This window comes from Cervus elaphus, chromosome 4, assembly GCF_910594005.1.
Source record: "Cervus elaphus chromosome 4, mCerEla1.1, whole genome shotgun sequence".
Taxonomy (NCBI): Eukaryota; Metazoa; Chordata; class Mammalia; order Artiodactyla; family Cervidae; genus Cervus; species Cervus elaphus.
In genome coordinates this window covers 1033985-1042673 of record NC_057818.1, presented here as the reverse complement: position 1 = coordinate 1042673, position 8689 = coordinate 1033985, and positions in this window count along the sequence as shown.

Here is an 8689-nt window from a genome sequence, read left to right as displayed (position 1 = left end):
ACCCCAAGAACACTGTTTCAAGGCTAGAGGGATCCTGAGGTCACTGTAGCAACACGAAAGAGCTCCGTGGACCACAAATCAACTCGAGATGAGAGGTTAGCGCCTGGCTTTGACTCCAGAGGAATACCACCTTCCCACAGCACCTCAAGAGGAGGCTTCTCTCAGCTCTAGGTATGTGAGAGGGACCCTGAGTTTGCGGCCTCAAGTGGAATGGACACCACGATGCCCTGACTCGAAATAAGGCCGGATATGCCTGCAGTGACTTGAATGCAGGCTCGTCTTGCATCTCCCAAGACGAAAGGATGTCTGAATCCCCTGTGGAGACCACAGAGAAAGACCTAGTTCCCCACCTCATCGCGCCCGGAGGCCTCACATCCTTTGAAAACACCAGAGGGATGCGGAGATCAGTGCCTCCAAAGGAGACGATGCCTGACTCCTCGTGAAACTTGATAGGAGTCCCAGGATTCCTGTGGCACGTGGAAAGGGACCCTTGGTCTCCCGCCTCAGCTGGAGAGGCGTCCCAATTGCCCTGCCAAGCCTCGAGGAGAATCCCGAGTTGTCCCTCGCAACTAGGCAGGAGTCCTGACGTCGCTGAACAAACACGTGTGTGGAAGGTCCATCCCCGTCGTAACTCGAGAATATACCGCAGGTTCCCACCGCAACTCGAGAAAAACCATGAGACTTCCCCCTCGCCGCGAGATGAGGCCCGATTCCCCTGCACTGCGTGCAGAGCAATGCCGTGTTGCACATCACACAGGAAAGGAGCCTTGATTTCCTTGATGGCACTCCAGAGAAAGCCCAAGAACACTGTTTCAAGGCTAGAGGGATCCTGAGGTCACTGGAGCAACACGAAAGAGCTCCGTGGACCAAAAATCAACTCGAGATGAGAGGTTAGTCCCTGGCTTCGACTCCAGCGGAATACCACCTTACCACAAGCACTTCAAGAGGAGGCTTCTCTCAGCTCTAGGTATGTGAGAGGGACCCTGAGTTAGCGGCCTCAAGTGGAATGGACACCGCGATGCCCTGATTCGAAATAAGGCCGGATATCCCTGCAGTGACTTGAATGCAGGCTCGTCTTGCATCTCCCAAGATGAAAGGGTGCCTGAATCCCCTGTGGAGAACACAGAGAAAGACCTAGTTCCCCACCTCATCGTGACCGGAGGCCTCACATCCTTTGAAAACTCCAGAGGGACGCAGAGATCAGTGCCTCCGAAGGAAACGATGCCTGACTCCTCGTGAAACTTGATAGGAGTCCCAGGATTCCTGTGCCACGTGAAAAGGGACTCTTGTTCTCCCGCCTCAGCTGGAGAGGCGTCCCAATTGCCCTGCCAAGCCTCGAGGAGAATCCCGAGTTGTCCCTCGCAACTAGGCAGGAGTCCTGACGTCGCTGAACAAACACGTGTGTGGAAGGGCCATCCCCGTCGTAACTCGAGAATATACCCCAGGTTGCCGCCGCAACTCGAGAAAAACCATGAGACTTCCCCCTCGCCGCGAGATGAGGCCCGATTCCCCTGCACTGTGTGCAGAGCAATGCCGTGTTGCACATCACACAGGAAAGGAGCCTTGATTTCCTTGATGGCACTCCAGAGAAAGCCCAAGAACACTGTTTCAAGGATAGAGTGATCCTGAGGTCACTGGAGCATCACGAAAGAGCTGCGTGGACCACAAATCAACTCGAGATGAGAGGTTAGTCCCTGGCTTCGACAGCAGAGGAATACCACCTTACCACAAGCACCTCAAGAGGAGGCTTCTCTCAGCTCTAGGTATGTGAGAGGGACCCTGAGTTTGCGGCCTCAAGTGGAATGGACACCGCGATGCCCTGACTCGAAATAAGGCCGGATATGCCTGCAGTGACTTGAATGCAGTCTCGTCTTGCATCTCCCAAGACGAAAGGATGTCTGAATCCCCTGTGGAGGACACAGAGAAAAACCTAGTTCCCCACCTCATCGAGACCGGAGATCTCACATCCTTGGAAAACTGCAGAGGGACGCGGAAATCAGTGCCTGCAAAGGAGACGATGCCTGACTCCTCGTGAAACTTGATAGGAGTACCCGGATTCCTGTGGCACATGGAAAGGGACCCTTGGTCTCCCGCCTCAGCTGGAGAGGCGTCCCAATTGCCCTGCCAAGCCTCGAGGAGAATCCCGAGTTGTCCCTCGCAACTAGGCAAGAGTCCTGACGTCGCTGAACAAACACGTGTGTGGAAGGGCCATCCCCGTCGTAACTCGAGAATATACCCCAGGTTCCCGCCGCAACGCGAGAATAACCATGAGACTTCCCCCTCGCCGCGAGATGAGGCCAGATTCCCTAGCACTGCATGCAGAGCAATGCCGTGTTGCACATCACACAGGAAAGGAGCCTTGATTTCCTTGATGGCACTCCAGAGAAAGCCCAAGAACACTGTTTCAAGGCTAGAGGGATCCTGAGGTCACTGTAGCAACACGAAAGAGCTCGGTGGACTCCAAATCAACTCGAGATGAGAGGTTAGTCCCTGGCTTCGACTCCAGAGGAATACCACCTTACCACAAGCACCTCAAGAGGAGGCTTCTCTCAGCTCTAGGTATGTGAGAGGGACCCTGAGTTTGCGGCCTCAAGTGGAATGGACACCGCGATGCCCTGACTCGAAATAAGGCCGGATATGCCTGCAGTGAATTGAATGCAGGCTCGTCTTGCATCTCCCAAGACAAAAGGATGTCTGAATCCCCTGTGGAGACCACAGAGAAAGACCTAGTTCCCCACCTCATCGCGCCCGGAGGGCTCACATCCTTTGAAAACAGCAGAGGGATGCGGAGATCAGTGCCTCCAAAGGAGACGATGCCTGATTTCTCGTGAAACTTGATAGGAGTCCCAGGATTCCTGTGGCACGTGGAAAGGGACCCTTGGTCTCCCGCCTCAGCTGGAGAGGCGTCCCAATTGCCCTGCCAAGCCTCGAGGAGAATCCCGAGTTGTCCCTCGCAACTAGGCAAGAGTCCTGACGTCGCAGCTCTAGGTATGTGAGAGGGACCCTGAGTTTGCGGCCTCAAGTGGAATGGACACCGCGATGCCCTGACTCGAAATAAGGCCGGACATCCCTGCAGTGACTTGAATGCAGGCTCGTCTTGCATCTCCCAAGAAGAAAGGATGTCTGAATCCCCTGTGGAGACCACAGAGAAAGACCTAGTACCCTCCTCATCGCGACCGGAGGCCTCACATCCTTTGAAAACTCCAAAGGGACGCGGAGATCAGTGCCTCCAAAGGAGACGATGCCTGACTCCTCGTGAAACTTGATAGGAGTCCCAGGATTCCTGTGGCACGTGGAAAGGGACCCTTGGTCTCCCGCCTCAGCTGGAGAGGCGTCCCAATTGCCCTGCCAATCCTCGAGGAGAATCCCGAGTTGTCCCTCGCAACTAGGCAGGAGTCCTGACGTCGCTGAACAAACAGGTGTGTGGAAGGGCCATCCCCGTCGTAACTCGAGAATATACCCCAGGTTCCCGCCGCAACTCGAGAAAAAGCATGAGACTTCCCCCTCGCCGCGAGATGAGGCCCGATTCCCCTGCACTGCATGCAGAGCAATGCCGTGTTGCACATCACACAGGAAAGGATCCTTGATTTCCTTGATGGCACTCCAGAGAAAGCCCAAGAACACTGTTTCAAGGCTAGAGGGATCCTGAGGTCACTGTAGCAACACAAAAGAGCTCCGTGGACTCCAAATCAACTCGAGATGAGAGGTTAGTCCCTGGCTTCGACTCCAGAGGAATACCACCTTACCACAAGCACCTCAAGAGGAGGCTTCTCTCAGCTCTAGGTATGTGAGAGGGACCCTGAGTTTGCGGCCTCAAGTGGAATGGACACCGCGATGCCCTGACTCGAAATAAGGCCGGATATGCCTGCAGTGACTTGAATGCAGGCTCGTCTTGCATCTCCCAAGACGAAAGGATGTCTGAATCTCCTGTGGAGACCACAGAGAAAGACCTAGTTCCCCTCCTCATCGCGACCGGATGCCTCACATCCTTTGAAAACTCCAGAGGGACGCGGAGATCAGTGCCTCCAAAGGAGACGATGCCTGCCTCCTCGTGAAACTTGATAGGAGTCCCAGGATTCCTGTGGCACGTGGAAAGGGACCCTTGGTCTCCCGAGTCAGCTGGAGAGGCGTCCCAATTGCCCTGCCAAGCCTCGAGGAGAATCCCGAGTTGTCCCTCGCAACTAGGCAGGAGTCCTGACGTTGCTGAACAAACACGAGTGTGGAAGGGCCATCCCCGTCGTAACTCGAGAATATACCCCAGGTTCCCGCCGCAACTCGAGAAAACCATGAGACTTCCCCCTCGCCGCGAGATGAGGCCCGATTTGCCTGCACTGCATGCAGAGCAATGCCGTGTTGCACATCACACAGGAAAGGAGCCTTGATTTCCTTGATGGCACTCCAGAGAAAGCCCAAGAACACTGTTTCAAGGCTAGAGGGATCCTGAGGTCACTGTAGCAACACGAAAGAGCTCCGTGGACCAAAAATCAACTCGAGATGAGAGGTTAGTCCCTGGCTTCGACTCCAGAGGAATACCACCTTACCACAAGCACCTCAAGAGGAGGCTTCTCTGAGCTCTAGGTATGTGAGAGAGACCCTGAGACTGCGGCCTCAAGGGGAATGGACACCGCGATGCCCTGACTCGAAATAAGGCCGGATATCCCTACAGTGACTTGAATGCCTGCTCGTCTTGCATCTCCCAAGACAAAAGGATGTCTGAATCCCTTGTGGAGACCACAGAGAAAAACCTAGTTCCCCACCTCATCGCGACCGGAGGCCTCACATCCTTAGAAAACTCCAGAGGGACGCGGAGATCAGTGCCACCAAAGGAGACGATGCCTGACTCCTCGTGAAACTTGATAGGAGTCCCAGGATTCCTGTGGCACGTGGAAAGGGACCCTTGGTCTCCCGCCTCAGCTGGAGAGGCGTCCCAATTGCCCTGCCAAGCCTCGAGGAAAATCCCGAATTGTCCCTCGCAACTAGGCAGGAGTCCTGACGTCGCTGAACAAACACGTGTGTGGAAGGGCCATCCCCGTCGTAACTCGAGAATATACCCCAGGTTCCCACCGCAACTCGAGAAAAACCATGAGACTTTCCCCTCGCCGCGAGATGAGGCCCGATTCCCCTGCACTGCGTGCAGAGCAATGCCGTGTTGCACATCACACAGAAAAGGAGCCTTAATTTCCTTGATGGCACTCCAGAGAAAGCCCAAGAACAGTGTTTCAAGGCTAGAGGGATCCTGAGGTCACTGTAGCAACACGAAAGAGCTCCGTGGACCAAAAGTCAACTCTAGATGATAGATTAGTCCCTGGCTTCGACTCCAGAGGAATACCACCTTACCACAAGCACCTCAAGATGAGGTTTCCCTCAGTTCTAGGTATGTGAGAGGGACCCTGAGTTTGCGGCCTCAAGTGGAATGGACACCGCGATGCCCTGACTCGAAATAAGGCCGGATATGCCTGCAGTGACTTGAATGCAGGCTCGTCTTGCATCTCCCAAGACCAAAGGATGTCTGAATCCCTTGTGGAGACCACAGAGAAAAACTTAGTTCCCCACCTCATCGCGACCGGAGGCCTCACATCCTTGGAAAACTCCAGAGGGATGCGGAGATCAGTGCCACCAAAGGAGACGATGCCTGACTCCTCGTGAAACTTGATAGGAGTCCCAGGATTCCTGTGGCACGTGGAAAGGGACCCTTGGTCTCCCGCCTCAGCTGGAGAGGCGTCCCAATTGCCCTGCCAAGCCTCGAGGAGAATCCCGAGTTGTCCCTCGCAACTAGGCAGGAGTCCTGACGTCGCTGAACAAACACGTGTGTGGAAGGGCCATCCCCGTCATAACTCGAGAATATACCCCAGGTTCCCGCCGCAACTCGAGAAAAACCATGAGACTTCCCCCTCGCCGCGAGATGAGGCCCGATTCCCCTCCAATGCGTGCAGAGCAATGCCGTGTTGCACATCACACAGGAAAGGAGCCTTAATTTCCTTGATGGCACTCCAGAGAAAGCCCAGGAACACTGTTTCAAGGCTAGAGGGATCCTGAGGTCACTGTAGCAACACGAAAGAGCTCCGTGGACCAAAAGTCAACTCGAGATGAGAGGTTAGTCCCTTTCTTTGACTCCAGAGGAATACCACCTTACCACAAGCACCTCAAGAGGAGGCGTCTCTGAGCACTAGGTATGTGAGAGGGACCCTGAGTTTGCGGCCTTAAGTGGAATGGACACCGCGATGCCCTGACTCGAAATAAGGCCGGATATCCCTGCAGTGACTTGAATGCAGGCTCGTCTTGCATCTCCCAAGACGAAAGGATGTCTGAATCCCCTGTGGAGACCACAGAGAAAAACCTTGTTCCCCACCTCATCGCGACCGGAGATCTCACATCCTTGGAAAACTGCAGAGGGACGCGGAGATCAGTGCCTCAGAAGGAGACGATGCCTGACTCCTCGTGAAACTTGATAGGAGTCCCCGGATTCCTTTGGCACGTGGAAAGGGACGCTTGGTCTCCCCCCTCAGCTGGAGAGGCGTCCCAATTGCCCTGCCAAGCCTCGAGGAGAATCCCGAGTTGTCCTCGCAACTAGGCAGGAGTCCTGACGTCGCTGAACAAACACGTGTGTGGAAGGGCCATCCCCGTCGTAACTCGAGAATATACCCCAGGTTCCGTCGCAACTCGAGAAAAACCATGAGACTTCCCCCTCGCCGCGAGATGAGGCCCGATTCCCCTGCACTGCGTGCAGAGCAATGCCGTGTTGCACATCACACAGGAAAGGAGCCTTGATTTCCTTGACGGCACTCCAGAGAAAGCCCAAGAACACTGTTTCAAGGATAGAGGGATCCTCAGGTCACTGTAGCAACACGAAAGAGCTCCGTGGATTCCAAATCAACTCGAGATGAGAGGTTCGTCCCTGGCTTCGACTCCAGAGGAATACCACCTTACCACAAGCACCTCAAGAGGAGGCTTCTCTCAGCTCTAGGTATGTGAGAGGGATCCTGACTTTGCGGCCTCAAGTGGAATGGACACCGCGATGCCCTGACTCGAAGTAAGGTCGGATATGGCTGCAGTGACTTGAATGCAGGCTCGTCTTGCATCTCCCAAGACGAAAGGATGTCTGAATCCCCTGTGGAGACCACAGAGAAAAACCTAGTTCCCCACCTCATCGCGACCGGAGGCCTCACATTCTTGGAAAACTCCAGAGGGACGCGGAGATCAGTGCCTCCAAAGGAGACGATGCCTGACTCCTCGTGAAACTTGATAGGAGTCCCAGGATTCCTGTGGCACGTGGAAAGGGACCCTTGGTCTCCCGCCTCAGCTGGAGAGGCGTCCAATTTGCCCTGCCAAGCCTCGAGGAGAATCCCGAGTTGTCCCTCGCAACTAAGCAGGAGTCCTGACGTCGCTGAACAAACACTTGTGTGGAAGGACCATCCCCGCCGTAACTCGAGAATATACCACAGGTTCCCGCCGCAACTCGAGAAAAACCATGAGCCTTCCCCCTCACCGCGAGATGAGGCCCGATTCCCCTGCACTGCGTGCAGAGCAATGCCATGTTGCACATCACACAGGAAAGGAGCCTTGATTTCCTTGATGGCACTCCAGAGAAACCCCAAGAACACTGTTTCAAGGCTAGAGGGATCCTGAGGTCACTGTAGCAACACGAAAGAGCTCTGTGGAACACAAATCAACTCGAGATGAGAGGTTAGCGCCTGGCTTTGACTCCAGAGGAATACCACCTTACCACAAGCACCTCAAGATGAGGCTTCTCTCAGCTCTAGGTATGTGAGAGGGACCCTGAATTTGTGGCCTCAAGTGGAATGGACACCGCGATGCCCTGACTCGAAATAAGGCCGGATATGCCTGCAGTGACTTGAATGCAGGCTCGTCTTTCATCTTCCAAGACGAAAGGATGTCTGAATCCCCTGTGGAGACCACAGAGAAAGACCTAGTTCCCCACCTCATCGCGCCCGGAGGCCTCACATCCTTTGAAAACACCAGAGGGATGCGGAGATCAGTGCCTCCAAAGGAGACGATGCCTGATTTCTCGTGAAACTTGATAGGAGTCCCAGGATTCCTGTGGCACGTGGAAAGGGAACCTTGGTCTCCCGCCTCAGTTTGAGAGGCGTCTCAATTGCCCTTCCAAGCCTCGAGGAGAATCCCGAGTTGTCCCTCGCAACTAGGCAAGAGTCCTGACGTCGCTGAACAAACAGGTGTGTGGAAGGGCCATCCCCGTCGTAACTCGAGAATATACCCCAGGTTCCCGCCGCAACTCGAGAAAAACCATGAGACTTCCCCCTCGCCGCGAGATGAGGCCCGATTCCCCTGCACTGCGTGCAGAGCAATGCCGTGTTGCACATCACACAGAAAAGGAGCCTTGATTTCCTTGATGGCACTCCAGAGAAAGCCCAAGAACACTGTTTCAAGGCTAGAGGGATCCTGATGTCATCTTAGCAACACGAAAGAGCTTCCGTGGACCACAAATCAACTCGAGATGAGAGGTTAGTCCCTGGCTTCGACTCCAGAGGAATACCACCTTACCACAAGCACCTCAAGAGGAGGCTTCTCTCAGCTCTAGGTATGTGAGAGGGACCCTGAGTTTGCGGCCTCAAGTGGAATGGACACCGCGATGCTCTGACTCGAAATAAGGCCGGACATCCCTGCAGTGACTTGAATGCAGGCTCGTCTTGCATCTCCCAAGACGAAAGGA